The 23,669-nt window shown below is 35.4% G+C and overlaps 1 long non-coding RNA gene across 3 annotated transcripts in view; it reads right to left on the reverse strand.

The window, feature by feature from the left end:
* Positions 1–13,645, reverse strand: part of LOC126504099 (uncharacterized) — a 52,790-nt gene extending 39,145 nt beyond the window's left edge. For 2 of the 3 annotated variants that reach the window (XR_007592498.1, XR_007592499.1), the window contains exons 1-2: positions 12,170–12,382; positions 787–913 (exon numbers count right to left, since the gene is read on the reverse strand). This is a non-coding gene — a long non-coding RNA (uncharacterized lncRNA). Of the gene's footprint in view, positions 1–751; positions 914–12,169 lie in introns of those variants that run through there. The other variant, XR_007592497.1, reaches the window with a different exon arrangement.
* Positions 13,646–23,669: the final 10,024 nt, after the last annotated feature.

The raw sequence follows: 23,669 nt of genomic DNA on the forward strand, positions 1-23,669 counted from the left end.
CTTTAGAACAAAATTTATAAATTACAAATGAGCAAAATAGGTGTTTCCATGACATTTGTCAACATTGAGCCTATCTTTTTCAATCCCTTACAGTAAAGAAGTGGGGCTTAACACCAGGGAGCATGTGTTTCAAATTCATTATGTCTCGTGAAAAATAGAAGAACCTTTACAAATATGACTTATACTAGTGATTATGAGTTGAACAAGACTTAACTGTTTAAAGCTAAAACCAGGATGACCCAAGAAAGCCTTTTATATAGATCTCTGGAACAGGAAGATCTTATCTTGCTATTCCTGTAAAGATACTGGCAAAGGCTACAGTAGAAAGATGTATTTAGCTCCTCAATGTCTCTTAAAAGTTCTCCATTTAGAATTTTCTTACTTTGGATGGGATGTAGTTTCCCTTTCATAAACACTTTTCTGCTTATTTTACAAGAGCTCTAAAAGATAAGGTTTTTTTTTTCTTTTTTGTGAAGTATGAAACACAAAAGAGAATGAAACTCAAAAAAAAATCTTTATTAAGATCACAAAAAAGAGCCAGGCAATGGTAGTGAATGCCTTTAATCCCAGCACTTGGGAGACAAAGGAAGGTGAATCCCTGTGAGTTCAAGGCTAGACTGGTCTACAAGAGCTAATTCCAGAACAACTAGGACTGTTATACAGGGAAACCCTGTCTCAAAAAAAAAAAAAAAAACTAAAGGAAAAAAATTCACACACACACACAAAAATAAATCACCAGTCAGTACTTAAATCGAGGTTTCCAAGCACATTTCTATTTTATTCTACCTGCTTGTATACATCTCTTCATTATTCAAGAGGGAAGTCATATGTAACGTGCTCTTCTCTTTCATGCCTCTATGTGATCATATCTGGTAGTAGAAGCCAGAAATAACTGAGGAGATATGCTTTATTCCTGAAAGATACAGGGAAAATTACAGAATAAATTTCTCATGATTTTCTTTTCTGTACAAGGAATTACCATGAATGTATCACTTCATGTACCAAAATCCACTTATGATAGTAGTTTTTATAATCAATCAGTCCATCATAGTGTGTTTAAAAATTTCTCCTACAGCTGCTCTCAAGATTTCATGCATGTTATCGCTCTTAATGGGGTCCTTAGAACATATGTTGAAAGCCACTGGGTGTAGAATCTATCTTTTCTTATTTTCACAATGGATCTCTTCAACACCAAGCCAACATTACCAGATCACTTGTCTTGAGCAGTTTGAATGGCTCAAACTGCTGATTTAACTTTCTCCTTTCTATTCTGTTTTACAGGTTCTCTTCTTAGAAATAACAGGAGACCTTGGTCTCATCCTGTCGGTGTCAGACAGAATGTGTAACCTTAGAGGTCATGGAAAGTGTGATCTTTCCAGTTCAAAGACACTGGAAACACTGAGGTCAACATGTTTTCTTTCAATAGATTATATGATACCAAAGAATCACATTATGATCTCTTTCAGTTCTAATTTTAAATAATGAGAATGATAGTTTAGTAATAAAGACGTACTTTTTTGCCAAATATATTTCAAGATTCCTTGATTGTGCTTAATAAGTGTTCATTAAATTAAAAAGAGCAGAAAGATGAATATGAGCAACAATTTTCGAGGTTCCCATATTCCACAAAGGGGAAAATTAAGCAAAAATAATAGAATAATAGAATTCTCAGATTCATAACCTCTCTGGAAGGCTTATGAATTTTATTAACTGTTGATTCATATGAAACCTAGTAGGTGGTAGCTGTGAGTCATGAACCGCATTTAATTAGCCTGAGTCACTCAAAAGGGAAAAGAATATGATTCAAAATGGAGAGAAGTCTATTCATTTTCACTTTAAGGACTGATCTACATTTTGGGAAAGCTAGCTGGACCTGTAACCTCTGGACTACTGAAAGTCCCATTCTATGAGATTTTTGAGATACAGCCACATTTATCTTGTTGACCCCAAATTCAGTGCATGTACAGCTATTAAACACAATAAAATCTGATGCTCAGCATCAAAGTTATAAATAAACAACACATTTTTTTCCTCCCTCACACTTTCCTTCAATACAGTCAATAAATGCTCCCCACAGGGAAAGTCTGAGAAGGAATGTTTACAGATCTAAGAGAAACCTTAGTCTCAAGTATTTTAGATATCCTTTTCAGTTAGTCCTTAAATTTTCACTCTTTTTCTTCCTCTAAACTAAACTTCCTCTAAACCCAAGTACTAAAATCCCCTTTTCAATGAAATTTTCACACTCTTCCTTCCTCGACCAAACTACTGTGACCATGAAACCTCTATAATATTGTTCTGTATACCTCTGAATCTTCTGCACTTGTAAACTAACATTCTTCTGTATGATTTTTTTTTTGGTTGTGAGCCTATATATCTAGAGAGATGGCTCTGTGATTAACAGCACTGCCTGCCCTTCCAAAGGTCCTGAATTCAATTCCCAGCGACCATATAGTGGATCACAACCATCTGTAATGAGATCTGGTTATCAGCATCCTTTACTAGTAAGGTCATAGCTGCTATTATTAGGACACAGGAACGCCACTCAGTTGACATAGGGTCAATTTTTTTTTGATATATAGGTTATTGTTCATTTCTAAGGTCACGAGGTCTGGATCAGGACACCTTTAGCTATTCCATTGTACTCATCCACAAGTAAGTGAAAAGGCTTAGACACATCTGGAAGTCCTAGTACTTGGGGCCGAGAGCAAGCTTTGTTTGAGTTTGTATGATGTACTATCCATAAAAAAAAAGTTTTGCCCTTCCTCGGTAATCTCCTATAATGTCTTAACCAGTTCAGCAAAGTCTGTAATCCACATGCGGCAAAAGCCCACTATACTTAGGAATTCTCTCACTCCAGGTACGATACCCTAGGTACTCGAGTGCTTGCAGCAGACCTTCAGTTCCAGTTAAGCAGGTCTCCCAATCTATGACTGAAATCAGGTCATCAACATACTATAACAGACTGACATCTGTTTTTTGTGCCTGGTACACCTCCAGGTCCTCATACAAAGCTTCACTGGATATGGTGGGAGAAGTTTTGAGTACTTGTGGTTGTGTGGTCCATGTCAACTGACCCCAATTTCTGGGTCATGGCATTCAAAAGCAAAGTACAGTTGCCTTTTTTGAAACCAGAGGCAGACTGAAAAGGGCATCTTTTAGGTCCAGAACAATATACTGTTGCTGAACCAAGTTGTGTAAGATATATGGGTTAGGCACTATAGGTTTTCTGTTGATCACTATCTTATTGACCTCCCTAAGGTTCTGGACTGGCCTATAATCATTGGTATAAGGTTTCTTAACAGGCAGTAAAGGTTTGTTCCAGGTTGACTGCATGGGCTTCAGGACTCCCAAGTCCAGTAGCTGCCTGATGTGTGGAGTGATGCGTTTTTTTTGACCTGTGGGGAATGGAGTACTGGTGGACTTTGAATGGACCTGACCATGTCTTGATTTTTACATAAACAGAGGTGGGGGTACAATGCTTTGCCTGTCCCATTTCCTGTGCTTTAGCCCAGCCCGATGGGTATTACTTGAGCCACCTCTGCAGCTTGGGGTCAGGCCCAATGGTCACTTGTTGAAGTCTATACTTTTCAGTTAAGCTACTGATCACCAGTACTTAAAAGGGTTTTCCATCCTCATGGAGCAATTTAGCTTCTCCATCAAAAAAAATTATCTGGACTTTCATTTTAGTCAATAAAATAGGACCCAACAAGGGATATGGGCTTTTTGGAATCACCATAAATGAATGAGTTATTAAGCCTAGTCCTGAATCCACTCTTCTTTGGATAGTCCATGAGTAGGGCTTTGCCCCTGTAGCCCCTTAGACACAAATATTTTTTTTAATCTGTAATGGACCCATCAACATTTAAGAACAATGAATTTTGAGTTCCTGTATCCAACATAAAATCAACAATCTGTCCCTCCACTTTTAGGATTACCTAGGTTCAGGGTAGTGTCTGAACCCTGTCTCCCCTAGCTACTGTCCATCCCAATTTGACTAAGTACTTTGCTGTTACCCTTAGTACCCTTCCATGGATGTTCTCTAGACCAGCATCCTTCCTACCTACAATATGTGTATTAGTCCTTTCCCAGCCAGAGACCTCTATTACCTCTTGGTTCTCCTCCTTCCTGCCTGATTGCTGCCATAGTCTCCTGTCATCTTCAGGATTGGCTGTCATGGCCAGAAGGATACTGGCCATATGTTGAATTTTGCACCTTACTTTTTTCATCTTTTCGTCTCAGCACTTCCCCTTCCACAGTACATTTTCTTAGTCATTGTATCTAACTCTCAATTTTTTTTTTCCAAATGCTCTAGTTTCTGAAGTTTCTTTTTAATATCTGGCTGCCTGATTAATAAAGGGCAGTTGTATTTTCCTGTGATTCAGAATTATATCTTCTGAAAGCTTCATGTAGTACTTCCAATTTAATGGGCATTAATTAGGTCATGGTGTTCTCAGAGAAAGGCTCAGTCTGAGACGTCCAAGTGTAGAGATTACTAGTAACAAAGGGCCAGTAATGAAAGAGTTAATTCCCATCTTTTTTTGGGGGGGGGTCTAGCAGCTCTTAAGAGATGAGTGACTGAGCCTGCTTCAGGGGTTCATCCAATTTGTATCATGGTGACTCTAGCCTGTCCTCCCTCCTGGACATGGTCTACAGAGGCAACAGGGGGATTCTTCCAGGACACCATTGGTGCAGACCGGGAAGCTGGAATGTAGGCATAGGGAGGATGAAGGAAGTTGTCTTCCTCAGTGTTTTCACTCTGAAGGACCCAGGCCAAGGGGTTCCTGCTTAATGGGTACTTTTTCTTTGCTACTATTAACTTAATCTCTAGGGGAAGAAAAACTTTAAACTAAGGGAGAGGATTCTCTATTAGGACTCAACATCTTATGATATAGAATATCTGGTCAGAGTGCTCATTCCATGGCCAGAACATGATGCCTTCTTTGGCCCCAATTAGGCCAGCATCTGAGAACCAGTTGATACCAAAGGTAGAACTTTCTTTTTTTGTAAAAGGTAACAAATTTTACCTTGTCAATTTCAACTACTTGACTATTAGCAATGGCTTACATGTCCTTTAAATAGGCTAGACAGTGGCTTACAGGAGAGGAAGGAGACCATTCCACAGCATTTACCACATTCAAGTCAATAAGAACAGTTAGCAAACCGCACAAAAGACCTAGGGCACACAAGATCATTATATTTGAAATAACTCTGCTACAACAATACGACCAGTAAAGTTCCAGAAATAACTAGGGATTGGTACTGTGCTGAGAGACCAATCCTCCAGGTTCAATTATACCAAACACCATTCTGGATCTATAGCTCTCCTTCCTAAAACAAACACACTTGGGGTTCTCTGTCCTCTCCAGCAGGGTTTTAAATGTCTTCTGGATCTCCATGTTTGCAGAACTCCAGTGCCTCTGTTCTGACCATTATATAGTCACAATATAGATTTGGTGTGCCACAAAAAGCAAAGTACAAGCACACAAAGAACCAGACACAAAGAGAATTATTGACCTATCAGAAACTCCTCAGTCTGGGATCTGGGGGTTGCAGGGAATCCTGGGCAAGCCCTAAAAGGCTGTGCCCATATTGAGAGACCCCCCAACCAAGACCAACACAGAACAGATATTCAATGAAAACAAGCGGGGGTTTATTGAATAAAAGTCTGAGCCTGAAACCATTATCCAGCACTCCAGCACAGTGTGTGAAGAGTGGCCCTGAGTCTCTGGGTTTACATACATAGAGATTATATTCTATATAGATATCTAGGTGGTAATCTTCAACCACTTCAAAGAACTGTAGAATATGACATTTACATAATTTAGGTTTCTGCTGACATGAGTCATGATTGCTCCTGGGAACACCAATCTGTTCCCAAGAGAATGTTAAACACTAAAGACACTCCACATGGAGCTTGTTTTCTTCCTGACAAAACTGGCCTTTGGGTAAGGAAATTCCCATGCCTTGACCACTAACAAAATAAATGATGTCTAGACAGGACAAGCAGAATACATGAAAAAAGACTTTCAGAACTTGCCAAGATAAGGTAAGACAGTTTTGAAAATTTCCTGCCTCGGAAAATCGTCTGTCAAAGTTAGTTTGGGTAATTGCCCACATGGCCAGTTATGTCTGTCACATACTGTACATTTTGGAAGCAGCTTGATTATACTCCCTGCCTACTCAAGTACTATTATCTCCCTTCTCAGGCCTTTGATGGAGTTAAAGATTAGATAATCATAGTTACTTTCCTCTTATGATTTAGCCAAGCCATTTCTAATACAAGACTTGGACTCCTTAGGATAGAATCATTATTGAAACATTTGCCGTACGTTCCTTGCTTAATATTGTTTATGCTGTTTGTAATTCTAATATTCTTACTTGATATTTTTATTATTGTGTATAGTTTTGTGTTAAGTATAGAACTCGTTTATTTAAACAAAAGGGGAAGGTGCTGTAGGAACTTCTTCAGCAAGTAGCCCTTAAGATACCAACCCACTTAGGCATGACCTCTTATAGTATAAATGCCCATGTAAAGCAAATACTCGCTCTCTCTCCCAGCTTCTGGATTTGAATCCAGTTCACCATTAATGCACAGGAATGTTATCTAAAATTCTACCCCTAAATAAAGAACCCTTTATTATAATCAATTCTGAGCCAGCGTGGGATTATTTTATAGCTTCCGTTTTCAAGTATTTTCTTAAACATAATGCATTGCTGTATCTTCAAGGAAGTTTTCTAATAAAAAATGATGAGGAGACAATTAATTATTATGTTATTTTTAAAGAATATAGTTGTGAAATAATTTTAGGTTATGGATTAATTGCTTTATACAATGTTAAGAAGTGACACTTGGATTAGTTTAATGAAAAGCTAAATGACCAATAGTTATGCAGGATTTTTGAGTCAGGGAGAATCCTGGGAAAAATAGAGAAGCCAGATGTAGAGCCAGTTGGACACATAAAATGGCATAGAAATAAAACTCATGGTAGAACACAAATCAATAAAAAGTATGCGTTAAAGTCATAAGAGCTAGTTACAAACAGCCCTAAGCTGTATACAGATCTTTCATAATCAATAGGAAGTCTTCATGTGGGTATTTTGGAGATACCTGGCAGGACAGAAAAAAAAAAAAACTGCCTACAATGTATTTGTTAAAATTCAAGTCAAGAGACTTTAGCTCAAATATATAGGGGGATACTAATACTATGCCAATGCTTTCTTTTTATAAATGGATGCTAAGTAGCAAAAATTAGATGGCTAAAAAGTGGAAATTACATGTTTCACTTTCAAAGTTAAAGCCACACTGAGCATTTTTAACCTAATTGTAGCTTTTAAATGTATGCCTAGTAATTATCCAATTTCGGAATATAATGTAGGCTGTAGCATACAGAGAAATTTTATTCATAATGCAGTTTCATGGAAAGAATTTAATATATATTACCTAAACATAATTAATATTATAAAATCCACCTGAAAAACACTGCAATTTGCTTCGTCTTTGGGTAGGGCCTTCACAGCACAGTAACAAAAATATATTAAATCCTTTTAAATAATTATACAAGCATAAGTATTATAGTTACATGTCTCTACAAATAGCTTGTGAAGATGAAGATTTCAGAATCTCTTTATAAAAAACAACTCTAAAACCACACTACATTGTGACAACAATAGTTTCACTAACTTAAAAATTGGAAATATTACTTTATTCATGAAAAATTAGCATGGTTAAATAGTACAGATGAAAAGAACCTAAGTACTAATAAGAATGCTCAGTCCTGTTTATTGTCACAATAGCTATGAAATGGAAACAACTTAAATATCTTTCAACAATTGAGGGGATAATGAAAATATGGTCTAGTGGAATTCTTTATAGCTGTAAAGAAAAATAAAATCTGTAGGTAAATGAATGGAACCAGAAAATATTATATCTAGTGAGATATTCCAGAAACAGAAATAAAAATACTTAATGATCTCTCTTATTTATAGATCCTAAGTCAATATTTAGATATAACTATATAACCGGGAGTAAACATAAAAAAATAAGGAAAATGAAAAATTTAAAATTGACAAGATATTACTAAGACAATGCTCAAAGGGAAAGTTTGTTACTTCTCAATATTCAAGAGAAAGATATTTAAATTCATTGTATTTCTACCCTAAGAATGCAACAATGAAGTGAGAAGGAGAAATGGAAATTTTAAAGTGAAGAAACATGAATGAAAGTGAATGTCATAGAAAGTCGGTTATTATAAAGGGTGATAAAACTAACAATTTGTATAATCTGAAAAACGAGAAGAGAAGGAGAAAGAGAAGGAAAAGAGCAAGAGGAGGAAAGAAGAGAAGGAACAAAGTGAAGGAGGAAAGGTAAGAGGAGTGGGGCAGGAGAAACAGATTACATGCATATTATATAAAGCAGCCCAAGTACATGCCTTTTTACTAAAAATAAATAATCCTTATAAGATTTACAGTAAATTTTCAAGTTATTTGTATTAATAAGTAGTAGTCAAAATCAAATGAATTATCCAATTTGGATGGGAAATAAATCTGCTGTGAATTTCTCACCATAATAGTGTCACTGAATTTTATTAGAATAATTGCCACATAAACCATTTTTGTCTATATTTTTTCCTAATTAAAAATGTTAAAATGCAATATTTAGTATAAATAGCATTGCACTATGTTTGTAATTTTTCTTAGACCAAGTTTCATACTGAGATAAACTAAAACATAAAAAAATAGAAGGACATGGAAACAACAAATATCACATCAGAAAAAAAAAAAGAAAAGAAAACTACCAAAAATTAAAAATACTAAAATCTGCAAATGAGTAGCTCATGGTCATGGAGATTAAGGAATCTTTCTGAATCTAAACTGGAGTAGGAAGACACATATTTTGAGTTCATAACTCATATGATTAATAAAACTCTAACTTTTTCCCCGAGAGTCTCAAAAGGGCTAAACCTAAGGGAAAAAAAAAAAAAAAAAAAGCTGATGATTCTTTTCAAGGTATGAACGCCTGAGTTTGAAATCATGTAGTCAGTCTTTGATGGAATAAGATGACTTGTCCCAAACTTCATGCTTTTTAAGATAGTAACATCACAAACATAAGGAAAACAACATTTTGAATTTTTAGAACACATGTCCTGCATATCAAAGAAAAATATTAACCCGAGTATTTCTTTTCCCCATTTACAATTAGACTAAGTTGACTTTTAGCCAGATACAGCTAGGAACAGCAGACATACACTGAGTCCTTTAAAAATAAAAATAAAAATAGAGCCAGAAAAATAAATATGGCTTCCATACACTGCTCAAGTCAAATTACAGTCATCAGAAAATACAAGAAGCTCACCTTCTGTGCTCTAAAACTTGTTTCTAAATTCACCATGAAGATAATTTCTCAGGTGGCAGCCATGCTTAATAAAAACTGTTTCAAAGAATCTGGTGAGTCCTCTGGTGTGTGCTTTTCTCCTTTTCCCTAGGCTGCTTATTTTCCCTCTAGCCCCAATCAGAGAAGGCTCTGATTCTGAAGGTCTTTCATGATTAAGGCAAGCCCCAACAGGCTTATTTCAAATTTGATTGTTTCCATATCAAAGTAAAGGGATTAAATTTATACCTAAAGTTTTTAGCAGCCCCACCCTTTCCACTGAACAAAACCACATAGAATTCACAAGTTCTAGCTTTGCTGAAGCAGTCTTCTACCCTTTGACTAATGCAGGCATAAATGAACTTACTTGAAATCAGCCTGCCTTTTCTTTCCTTCAGTTACTATTCTATATTTTAAATCCTATGTGATAGTTATCCTATAGTGAATCCAGTTTTTCCTCACACATTTCAGTGTTTTGATCTACATTCCACTCTGAAACTTTATACTTCCTTGTGGGAGAGTGTTTCTGATTATCTTAATGAAGTTGAGAGTATTTTTTTTTATGTGTGTGGTTTGGTTGTTAGTGAATTTTGTTAATTTGTGCTTTATTGTAAAAATGTGTCTATTGCTATGTTATTTTATCTTGATTTCTTTAATGACAGAATATTCTAAAAATCAAATACCAAAAGAATTGTACCTAAAAAATCTATCTTAGAGAAAATTTCCCAAGTGTATGACTAAGTTATCAAGTGGCAGCAAATACCAGAGGACTCACCATATTCTTTGAAACAACCTAGATGTCCTTCAGTCAAATAATAAATAATTAATGAAATTTGGTGTGTTTATATAATGAAATATTATTGAGCTGTTATAAAGAAATGACATGAAATATATAGAAAAATGGATTAGAATAAAGAAAATACATCTTGAGTTAGGTAACTCAGATCCAGAAAGATAAGTTTGTCTTTTTAGTACATACTCACATATAAGTGAATACTAGCTGTAAAACAAAGGATAGTCATGCTACAATCCAGAGACATAAGGTTGATAAATAACAAGGAGGGCTTAAGGGTGGATACATGGGTAACAGGAGGCTGTGCTTTCATTAAGTGACCCCTCAGTCCTGTATAATTACACAGAAACTTACTCAACTATAAACTGTTTGACCTATTAGCTCAGGATTACTATTATTAACAAGCTTTTAGAACTTAAATTAACCCATTTCTATTATTCTATATTTTACCACAACTTTATGGCTTGGTACCTCACATGTTGCTTCTCTGATGGCTGCTCATGTTGCCCTCAACTCCACCTTCTTTCTCTATCTCTGTTTGATTTTTCTGCATAGCTACATTCTATCCTGTCATAGGCCAAAGTGCTTTTCTATTTAACTAATGGTATAAATCATATTCATAACATACAGAGGGCTATTTCATATCATACTCCCTGGGAAGGGTAAATAGATTTTGACAGAAGACTGGGTTGGGTAGGGATGGGAAAAGAAGAGATCAGTTTGAGGAAGGAGATAGTACAGGGAGAGATAACTAGAATAGATAGACATTTAGGGTGCAATGTGGAATCCTAGTGCAATGAAGACTTCCTGGAACCAATCAGGGTGACTCTAATAAAAACACCAAGTAATGAAAGCTATGGAGTCTCAACTGTTCGTCTTCTGTAACCAGGATAGGATCCCAGTGGTGGGACTAAACAGAAACCCTCACCTAAAATGTTTGTCCCACAACCTGTCCTGCTTGAAAGATGTAGGGAGACTATAGTGTCTAAGAGCTCATGGCAGTGATCAACCAACCAATCACTGATCTAACTTGAAACTAATGACACAAGATCAAGCTTATATCCAACAGTGCATGGATAGCCAGAAACTGGAACTTAGATGGTTCAGAGACAGAGGATAGTACCAAACATAACTGGTAAAATCTGATTGATTCCTAATGACATCAATGATATTCTGCTATATTCATTCATTGGTACCTGGACTAAACATCTTCAGAAAGACATCTTCTATTAGCTGATGGGAGCAAATCTATAACCTATAGCTAAACATTAGCTGGAGCTTGGGAAACCATTCAAAAGAAGAGGGGGGATAGTAGGGACAAGAGTGGTTAAGGTAACAAAAAAAAAAAAAAACCACACAGCCAATAGAATCAGATAAACAAAGCTAATGAGGACCTAACTCACAGAGACTAAATGGCAACCACAGCCCATTTGGATTTGCTGCTAGTTCCTCTCCATACATGCTGTGATTGTTTAGCTTGGAGGTTTTTTTTTTCCATAACTATGGGAATCAGAGTATCTCTGACATTTTTGAATGTTCACAGTATCCTTTTCCTCCTACTGGGTTGCCTCATTCAGGCTTGAGATGAGGGTTTATGTCTAGTCTTATTCACCTTGTTATGCTATATTTTGTGTTTGTTTGATATCACTGGGAGGTTGGTCTCTTGTGAAGAGAAATAGAGTAGCAGTGAGTATGGGGGAGAGGAAATATGAGGGTCCAGGAAGGAGGAAAGGATATATTGTATGAGAAAAAAATGATCAAATAATAGACAATAAAATCAACATGATGTAAATTTATTTCTTATACATATGAAAAAAGAAAAAAAAGAAAACATTAACTTCTATCCTACATTCTAAAGATAAGAATTCTGACATCAACCCATGCTTCTGGCAAAAGAAAACATAACTCGAAAACAAGTGGGATGAAAACTGAACATCCTGGATTCTGAGGCACAGCCACTGTGAGAAAATTTGCTGTTTCAAGCTTCCACTATTTTAGTAACTTCTTACCTTCACTGAAGTTTCTGTAGCTCTTGTAGCTGTCAGGTTTAAATTGGTAGAATAGAATTTGGTGTGTAAAAACCTACAAGAGACAATAAGGAATGTTTTATAATAACAAAATAATCCACTGAAACTATAACAGGCTAATAATGTAACAGAATATTCTGAAATTTATATAAATTAATCTTTAAAATTTAACACAACAAAGTGATAAATATAGCATCTATGAAAGATTGTGTTGTACCTCTGCTTGAGGTAACAGGATTGCTTACAAGTCTAAGATACCACTGGAATAAAAATAGTGTGAGTTTATAGATTTTGAAAAAAAAGTGAATACTCATAAAAAAGAATGTGAAGAAAGAACTAAAGTGAATTCAGAAGACAGTGTATATCAAAATTGTCTTTTGAAGCAAATATATATCAAGCTTACTACTTTAACAATGACTTAAAACTTCAGACTGGAAAAAAAAAATGGTGTTCTGCACATGGTTGTATGATTACCATACCAGATCTATGTTTGGTGTGGTTAGTGTTATGCTAAGATTGTGGGGTCTCCCAAAAACCACCAAGGAGTCCCAACTCATATGCAAAAGCAAAGAGCCTTAATTGAAACTCAAACTTGGACTCTCAGTCCATCTGACACAAGTTGAGAGCAGAGAATGCCAAGTCCTGTTGGGATAGGTATTTTTTTTTAATCATAGTACATGTTGGGGTGAAGGAATTTCCAGGGTTCAGAACCCTAATTGGCTGACATTTATCTATGGCTTTTTGAAAAAGGGAAAGAGGGACATCTGGTGATCTTATCTAATTTTATCTAATGGTTCGAAGGTCAGGTACTTCCTTTTAGATGTTGTCCCTCCCTGGGTAGTGACAACATATGCCTTTTATTGGGATTCTATGCTGCTTGTCATGGGCCCCAAGTGTAGCCACACTACTCTTGGCTCCACATGACCTAGAACCCATTATTTGTCGCCTGGCTGCCTGAACCCTATATTTAGCAGAACTAAAAAATCCATATTGCATTTTAATGCTACTGCTGTATTTGTTTCAACGGATACTAAGTATCTAATTAATGAATAGCTATCATTGAATAATAACACTGAATAAAAATGGAGGAATTTGTATATTCTGACTTATGGAAATATATTTTTAATTCAGGGGAAGTTGTTTCACTTTCTGTAATTTATTTTAAGATAAATCAACATGCAGCATTAGGCATGCGGGTATTAGTTTATTCCAGAAATTGAGAAGTCAACTGCTTCATATCAAAATGTGTGCTGTATGAGTTGCCTTGAAACCATGTAAAGAACAATCTTAGGATGGAAGCTACATAGGCAAATGGCTCTTATATATCATTACAAAAATTTAATCTATGCATGACTTACTTTTACTAGGAACATAAAAATCAATGCAGTATGCTTCAAAACTTATTTTCTGTGACATAAATAAAAAGTATCAAATAAGTGTATTTCTAAATATATGAAACTTTTGAAATCTAGCCAGATCTCTGAAGTTTTCTGAAGAAGTGCACCTGAAGTTTCTTCTTAAATGCCCTATACATAATTCTCAGGCAGGAGTTATCCAAAGTCCTTGTTATAAGGTAAAAGAGATAAAAATCTTACTTCTGAAATATTGTTGTATTTACCTGGCAGGAGTTTTTCATATAAAATTGTGCTTAAACCACTAAAAATGTAATTGCACTTAAGGGTTTATTCAATATGTGGTTTGAAATATTATACTGGTATTTATAAATGCTAACTTAAAAGTATTTGAATCTCTTGCTGAATTTATTCTAAGATTTTCATAATTTTGATGTTATGAATGAGACCGTTATAAATAGATAAAGTTCACTTATATGATATAGAAATTTAAAATTATGTGGTGGCTATTAATAATATTTGTTAATGTTGTTCCATTATCAATAGGTTAGAAATAAAAAAAATGAATTTGAAATATTCTATGAACTTTCAATAGAAATAACAGACATTCTTTGGTTCACAGGAAATATAGTATGCATAAAACAGAACCAAGCATAATTGTGGGAGCCCACAGATGTAGATTTGTCCCACCTTGACCAAAAGTCAGAGAGTTCAGGTCTATTCTTGCTCTTTCAAATTTGTGATAAATGTTTGACCTAGTATGTGGTTACTTGATGCTTTGGGTATTGGTATTGAGAACGTGATTATTTTATTTGTCCCTTGTACTGTGGTAATGATAAAGAAATATTTTGCCTTCCCCCTTCTTTTTTGCATGGGGTATTTAAAGCTTTTGAGAAATAAAGGCAGGGTGAATTTCAGTACTCTACTACATGACTACCCCAACTCAATCCTTTGTCATTTTCTTTTCTTTGAGTCTCTTCTTTTTGTTTTTCTACCTGCCATTTCTTAACCATCATGTTCCTCGCAAATCACTGACAAATAACCCTGGCAAGACCCAACAGAGGTTTCCACCCTGACATGGGATATGGCACATGATGACAAAAGTAAGACATATATCAGAAAAAATATTGATAAGCAAAAGCCTGTGGAATATTATGGGAGTAGAACATAGTATACAATATAATGCTCAGATACTAAGTGCTCAGAATAGTAATTATAAAATGAATGGCTATATTACTAAGTGGTTTTATGAAAATAAAATTTTGAGACTTTCAATATATAATTCATTCATTATTAAATATTTTTGAAAGAAAGTAAATAGCTGATGCTCTTTCTGTAAATACAAATAAAACCATGTGTCTCAAGTCTATGTTAAACTAAAACATAAATTCACTGCAACATAAGGACCATCTCTGAGGACTTATCAGGTACTAATACTTCTTCAAGTGCTTTACCTGTTATAACTCATTTTTAACAAATATCCAAATATCCAGTTATATATTCTTATTACTATTTATTTTAAGATAATAGTAATAATGCACAACACATTTAGAAAGGTTGCTTGAAAGAGCTAGACTTCAAACATCGGAACTCAATCAGAATAAATTCAAGAGATCAAGTTGTTAAACAGCATGGAATGGGAGTCACAGTGGCTGAATATAGTGTCCGGTAGGGAAAGCACACACGCATGCACATAAATGCACACAGACACAAACATATGCATAGATACACTTCCACACACATGCCTTTATGGTCTGGGAAGTCCTTCTGTATATGTGTTGCTTTTATTGGTTAACAAAGAAGCTGATTTTGGCCAATGGCTTAACAGAATATAGCCAGGAGAGAGAGAGAGAGAGAGAGAGAGAGAGAGAGAGAGAGAGAGAGAGAGAGAGAGAGAGAGAAGGCAGAGTAAAGGAAACAACACCATGTAGCTGCTGCCAGGAAAAGATGAGGCAGAACCTTGTCAGCAAGCCATAGTCACATGGAAAAACACAGATTAGTAGAGGTAGTTTAAATTAACATGTAAGAGTTAGCCAATAAGAAGGTAGAGCTAATAGGCCAAGCATTGATTTAATTAATACAGTTTCTGTGTGGTTATTTCTGGATGCTGAGTTGTTGGGAACAAGCAAGCAGCATCCTACAACACAATGGCACTCCAACATGTGCTAGCTGAATCCATGTAAGACCTGACAAAGCTTTAAAAGGAATTCTAGACACAAAAGAAGAGAGTCAAACATGGCTTAATACCATGGCTCCTTTAAGAGAGGTTTTCCTGATTCAGCAGTAGGAGAAAAAGCAAAGGGAAACCAAGCAAAACAACATGCACAGTTTTGAAAAGGCTGCTTCCCTGGCTGTGCTGCCAGCACAAACTCTGGATTATTCAAGAGACCAAGCATTTAAATGGGGTCTGGGAACAGAGTGCTACAACTTGAATAATGGAAATACAGACCTGCTACTACCCAACCCTGTATCTGGGGCGGAGAGAATGCATCTCAGAGGCAGTGACCCGACCTCCCACATTTTGAAATGGTCAGAGCCAAAAGGTAAAGCAGCCTCTGTCCTAGAAATGTTGCTTAACATCTTAAGAATGCTCCAGGACAGAAGATGATTTCAGATACACAATAGGACAGATCCAGAAATTAAAGTCCTCTAAACAAGATACAGTGTCTTTAAAAAATGTACATAGGCTTGGGAGAGAAAAGAAAAAGAGTATATATAGAGATTTATAAAAACAAATAAATAGTTTTTAAAAACATAAAGCGAAGTCTTTAAAGAGACAAACTTGCAGAAAAAAGTAATAGAGAAAGAAAAATAAATCACATAAAGATGAAAACTACACAGAGTGTCTAGATTATGTATTGTACTTTGTTTAAATTTATTGACTATGAAGGAGCTAAGCACAGAGAGCCATTTCATTGTACGGGCTGCTGAGATAAACCATTATAAAGGTACCTTGACTTCAAAATTTGGGTCTGAGAATATGTTGCTTTGGAAAACAGGTTCTGATTTTGTTTCCACAGAGAATGAGAACCTGTAGAATCCTTCCAGACTAATGAGTTTTATGGACCAAGACCCCCTGAATGGTAGCAGTGAACAACCTAAAAATATTTCACCCAACAAAAAGCAGAAAGCAGTTTGGAGAGAACTATGCCCATATTTGCAAATATTGTATATAAATATTTGCTTACATTTAAAGAGGGATATGTTATAGAGATTTGCACTGGTATGTATCTTGGTTTATTGATACAAATTTAAGGTCAATTTTTATATGCATATTTCTTCTCTTAATTAAGGTATTGTGTTTGTGCATCTCATTTAAAAATGCAATGCATAGTTAAGAAATATAGATTAATAGATAATCATCTATAATAGTTAGGCTTGTAGTCATGTTAGTTAGGTTTTCTAGGTATATAGATATATTTCAGTTAGATGGGTATTCTTCAAATCTTTAATAGACTTTCAGAAGATGACACTTAAAATGTTTTAATAGCTTAGGTCTTTTCATGACAATGAGACACATCTGCTCCTGGCAGCACCAATTATTTCAAGATGAAGATGGGCATTGGAGAGGCTCTTTAAGGAATATGCTGGCCATTTGGGCAAGAAACTGCTCTTGCCAGGACTGTGTGATGGTATGATTTAAGAACTGGACATGCAGGACCCACAAAAAAATGACTGCTGAACTTGCCTAAAGAAGGTGAGACAGTCCTTTGGGGCTCCTGCTTCAGGCAAGAGTCTGCCAGACATTCTGCAGGACACAGAAGAAAGTGGCTGACAAACTGCCAACAGTGGCAGTTTTTGAAATGTCCTGCTTCATGGGAAAGTCTGCTTGATACTATGGGCCTGTTGGCTGAAGATGGATGCTTAATGATATAAAAGAACTTTGAGTGACTGTCCAGGCAGTGAGATGCCTCTGTCAATTCTAGAGTTTTGGAAGTTGCTTACAATGCACTTCCTGTTTAATTACGTATAATTATATTCCTCTGGAGTGTTTGAACAAGTTGATGAATAGAGTTATAGTTTTCCTTAGTTATGATAAAAGACAAAGTAGATATAAATTTTGTAACTATAATTCTTGTTTGATAACTGTTTTGTTATATGTAATTTTAATATGTTAAAAATAGAACCTTCCTTTTTATTTAAACAGAAAAGGGAAAATAGTATGGGAAGTCCTTCTATATATGTTTTGCTTTCATTGGTTAATAAAGAAGCTGCTTTCAGGCAATGGCTGAATATCTTCAGTTTGGAAGGAGATGCTGTGTAGCCACCACCAGAACAGATGAGTAGGAACCTTGCCAGTAAGTAACAGCCATGCGACGATACAAGATTAATAGAGATGGGTAAATTAAGCTGTAAGAGCTAGCCAATAAGAAGCTAGAGCTAGTAGACCAAGCAGTGACTTAATTAATACAATTTCTGTGTGGTTATTTCAAAAGGCTGAGCAGCCAGAAAAACAAGTGGCCTCCTACAACACCTTTATATATGCATGGGCACACACAAATAACTTAAGACTTGAATGTAACCAATTAAGACAATTATAACATAATTAAGGATGTTGAGTAAATTTTCAGATATTTAGAATATCTACTATTTATTCTGTGTTGTAAGAAAAATAAAGAAAATATAAAGCAGTACTGAACAGCTTTCAGAAGAAAGAGGAGTTAAGCAAGCACTCAACACTGTATGTACTACGTATGCATCAAGGAATGCACTAGGAGACTAATATTGGGGAATCTCTAAACAAGTGCATGAACGCCATTGAAGGCTTTTGTCATTGCACAGATGCATTCAAAATTTATAAACCATTATGTGGTGAAGTAATGAAGAAAAGTTCTCTAAACAACTCATATAGAACAACATTGAATGCTTTCTTAAGAACTTTTCTCATCTAGATTTCATTGTATGCATAAATGCATCTGAGGAGACGTGTAAGCCAAGTGCATAGTTTTTATTCAAACTCCTCTGTTAATGACATAGCATTTTTTATTTAAAGTTTGCTGAGGTAACATTTGGTACAGAAATAATGTTTTTTTTTCTATATTATTCAGCAATGTAGTCTGTAAAACATTTTATAGGATCATTAATTTCAAACTTCATTTGTCAAATAAAAAATTATTTTTCAATTATCTCAACTTTAAAATGTTTGATAGAAAGAACAAAAAAGCAATTCCTGACATTTAGAAACTGCCTGACACTGAAGGTGAGGCCATGTTATTCTCCATTAGATATAAAAATACCCAAGAATTTCAGCATCTGAAAAGGTTACTAGAGCCTGTGATATAATGAGACCAAGCACAGTCACTTCATTTTTCTCTATGCACAGACAAAGCATGATTCCCCTGCTAATTGCAAGTACTACTGGCTCAAATTCCCAGTACAGATATCTGACTGATGCTTTTCCTTTGACTTCTTGTACACTCTTATGGTTAACACTTACTGAGATGTTCCATGTGTCTTCACTTTGATGTGACAATGAATTAATTCATTGTTTTTGACATACGATAATGTTGGAAGGCATTACTCACCAGAGGTTGTAATACACTATCTGCCAACAGCTTTCTCTAAGCTTGACAACATGGAGAAGTCACTCTCTTACCAGCCTTATGTAGAGGATGTGTTCTAGGCTGAGGATGCCTGACTTATGTCAAGGGTGGCATCTACCATGGTTCTTTGCATGGCTCACATGGCAATTCAGCAAGTTCTCTAGCCATTTCGAAAGGACACTAATGGAACATACTAAGTCTTGTGATAGGATTGTGCCATTTAATGCTAACTAGGATTTGTCCCCAGGATCCCCAATTGTATATATTCCTTATATATGCTCTGGAATAAAGTTGAACTGATTCACCAAATTTCTGTCTCACTAGAAGTTCAAAGAAAGGAAAGCAGCCATCTTAAGCGATTATCAACTTAGATACTGGTAAGTTACATTTATCATAGCAATTAAATGTACAAAAATGCTCAAAATTCTTATGCAGAAATTTCTACTGGAGTTGCATGTTAATGCTTTACTATGACAAGGAAAAAAGCAAAAAAAATGTAAAGATGTACTGTTTTATTTATTTGGCATGTAGTTATTCTCTCCCTTCACTGGGTATGACTACCTAACAGTGACTATGCTCTATGGCCATGCTTTGGATAAATGGATCAGGATTTTCCTGCTCTTTTTGCTTCCAAGCTACTATGATATGAACACCCTCCAGCAAAAGGCATTAAAAACGTTGGAATGCATTTTGCAGTCCCAAGTTGAAAATGATTGATCCAAGCAACTATTAAGTAAGCCCACCTGAAACTGTAAGCTAAAATATTTTCTACTTATACAAGCTGATCATGCCAGTCATTTTCTTAGAGAGGACAAATAAAGTTAGCTATTGAATTTGCCTATTTGATGAGAAAAAATAAATTCTTTAATTTATGTGAGAAACATAGTATGTACACAAATAATGAATAACCAACCCTTAACACTTAGCATTTTCTGCCCTTTGTGAATTACTTACTGTAAAAGTCACACACTGAATTTAAATGTTAGTTGAAATTTAGTTCCAAAGTAGGATCATTAGGAAATGTGAAACATAATGCATGCAACAGAGATGGATTAAGAGAATAGTTATTAAGAATGAAAATGCATATATTTGTCCATACATCTATTTGTTCACCACTGGCCATAGTTTCCAAAAAATGGAAGACTATCTACATCCTCTCTTTTTTATTCTTCCTCTCTCTCTTCCCCCTCTCTGTCCTTTTCTCTATACCTCCATCCCTTCTACCCTCCCATACTCCTTCTCTACTTTCTGTTCCTTCTTTACTTGTTAATTTCACAGGCATTACAGAAAATTATATTTTTAAGTATATATTTTAATTTTACAGCACATTTTATAGAATATATGTTATTACTTATACACTTTTTATTGTTAGAGATTTAACTTGCTTTTAATTTAATATTTTGTTAACTTTATCAAATAATGTTTTTATTTATGACTTTTTTGTTTATTTGGTTTTTGAGACAGGGTCTAACTATGTCGTCTTAGCTGTTCTGGAACTTGTTTTGTAGATTAGTGGCCTGGCTGGCCTTGATCTCACAGAAAACTACCTGCCTCTGAATTTCAGGTGCTGGATCAAAGGGGTATAGCACCACATACATCTTGTGTATGACTTTTTAATATTTTCCCCATTGGAAAATCCTTAAAAATGAGTTGACATACTAAAGGATACTACCAGCTGTTACTATGAAGTATCAATTTACACTAAATAAAACATATCAACTTAATATTTCATTCTCATGTTGATTTTTATGTACAGAGTAACAGAATTATTTAGTAATATTAATAAGAGCATTTTAGGATATAAATAGAAGAAAAAAATTATAAAAATTAAGAAGTGACATTTGCCAAACTTTTAAACAACCATTATGCTCTCAAATGTAAAATATCTAAAGGACTTTGTGGTCACATATCCTGGAGATATTTTGTCAAACCACTTTTGCAGAGACCTGAAATAATGAGCCTATTTTCACATAGACCAAAGGTCAAAGAGCTGAAACTCTACCCTGGAGAAATGTATTTTTTGTCGATGCTGGTCCCTGACACACTTTGTTAAAACTAACATTTTCTTTTTTTTTGCAATATGGTCAAATAAAGTCTATTCATTTATTTAGTTACTCATTATCATAACATTATTTTTTCCCTAAAGATTCTCATTCTTTTTCCTGTGTATGAACACATTTATTCATAAATAATATTACAAGTGTATACTTATTAAATGGCTATATAAGTTGGACAACCTTTTTTAATGCCTTCTTTTTAGTACTTTAAATTTTCCTTCTCATTCTCATTTGTATTACAAAGTAGAAATATCCCCAAGCTGCCAGAGGTTAATATCCTCATTGTTATATAATACACTATATACATTTTATTTCTCATACAAATTACAGGGAATCCTAGGTTTGCAGCTTTTGGCAATGTAATGTAAATTGGTCTCTAATAAGGTGGCTCACAACCAGAAAACAAACACAATAGCTTCAAATGTTTTTGCAACGGTAAAGTTTGTAATTATAAAACTCAACAGCTTGTTGACTTTGAAACAAGAGTACTGAAATAGAAATCTATCTGAAAATATGTCATTTTGAGTCTAGGCTTCAAATTATGACCCGTGAGATCAGTTATTTTCATCTAGTTAAGTGTGAGCTCAGGAAGAAAAATTACTTACTTCTAGAGTTATTTTTATATTGAAGGCAAATATGTGTAACAAATTTATAATTCAATATTTAAATATTAGCTTAGACAAGAAGATGTTTTAACATTCTCTCTAGTCATGTTATCACAATATTGGATTTACATAATAATGTGCTCCTTTTGAAATCAAATATAAGGTTGGGTTAGTACAGTATTGATTGTTTGCTTGGCACATGTCCCTAATTTCAAGTCCCAGTGCCTGAACCAAAGAAGAAAAAAGAACCACAATAAAAACTAAAGTAAGTATATTCCCTTTTAAGCCCAATTTCTCATTTTATCTTATCTCTCATAAAAGATAAATTTAAAGTGAATACAAATCTTACATTAATTAAATTAGCCAAATTGATTCTTTGGTAACTTGAAACATTTATATTTTGAAATCGGTATTAAAATGTCTTTATTCCTGCTTATTAATTTTAGCATCAACCAGATCTGTCAGCTGCCAATCTTAAGAGCTATTGGAGATGTTTTCACCCCTCCCCCGTGACTGTCATTGCTAGTACTTTCCTGTTTCTTTCTTTATAAATAAATATCATTGAAAGCGACCTTTGTGTCACCATTTACATCTCTTACAATGTCATTTGCTTATTTCTCAATAAATAATGGATCTTTCTCAATTTCTTGATACAAAATTTGTTGGTTTCTTCCATAAGTCACAATAAGACTTGGTCTGGGGCCCTTTTGTCCGCGGGTACTTGGGCTACCAGGCGTCCCTGTTTCAGTGCTGAGGAGTTCCATCTGGAGGGGTGAGTGTGTGCTATCCAGGGGTGGCCTGTCCAAGAAGAGACCACAACCTCCCTCCCCCAGCTCCTGCTGCAGGGCTATCTTTCTTACACACAACCCAGCCTTCCCTCCACCCAAGCCTGCCTTGTTGTCTGCAAGGCCCTTGGCTCAAGAACAGTTTCCTGCTCCTACACTAAGGCTACCCACCCAGAGGGGCAAGTGCCTGCCTACCAGGCAGGCCTGAAGGTCCCCCACAAGGGAGCGATGGCACCTATGGTTTGTGCTGCAGGGTCTCCTGTGTTCTACTCAACGCCGCCCTGCCCCCCACATTCGCCCTTTTGTCCTTGGTGTCTTTGGGCTACCAGGCATCCCTGTTTCAGTTCTGAAGAGTTCCATCCAGACAGGAACAGTTCCTGCTTCTACACTAAGGAGATCCACCCAGAGAGTCAGTCACAGCAAAGACTGGACAAAGACACCAGGCTTCTCATGGCTCCATTTGAAGGAAAAGTTGGGCAGGCGCCAATGCAAGAATTCCTCCAACAACCTAAAGGCAACATGACATCATCAGAATCCAGGGATCCCGAAATAAGAATTGAACATCCTACTCCAGAAGAACTCGACTTTAAACGGAACTGTACGAAAATAATAGAGGACCTTAAGCAGGAGGTGAAAAACGGCCATAAAGAAATAGAGATGACAAACAAAAGATAGAGGAAATGAATAAATCTCTCAAAGATACCCAAGAAAACCAAGAGAAACAAGAAAAAAGCAATCAAACAGGTAAGGGAAACGGTTCAAGACTTGAAGAATAAAATGGAGGTAATGAAGAAAACACAAACCAAGAAAAGGCTGGAGATGGAAAATCTGGGAAAACGAACAGTAACTACAGAGACAAGTATTACCAACCGAATACAAGAGAGAAGAAAGAATCTCAGAAACTGAAGATACCATAGAGAAAATAAACACACTGATCAAAAATAAAAAAAAAAATAAAAAAACACCAAATCCAACAAATTCTCATCACAAAACATTCAGGAAATCTGGGACATAATAAAAAGTCCAAACATAAGAAAAATAGGGGTAGAAGATATAGAAAAAGTACAGCTCAATGGTCCAGAAAATATATTTAATAAAATTATAGAAGAAAACTTTCCTAACCTAAAGAAAAATATTCCT

Source organism: Alexandromys fortis, unplaced genomic scaffold (genome assembly GCF_014885135.2).
Source record: "Alexandromys fortis isolate MF-2015 unplaced genomic scaffold, M_Fortis_MF-2015_v1.1 scaffold_42, whole genome shotgun sequence".
NCBI classification, from domain to species: domain Eukaryota; kingdom Metazoa; phylum Chordata; class Mammalia; order Rodentia; family Cricetidae; genus Alexandromys; species Alexandromys fortis.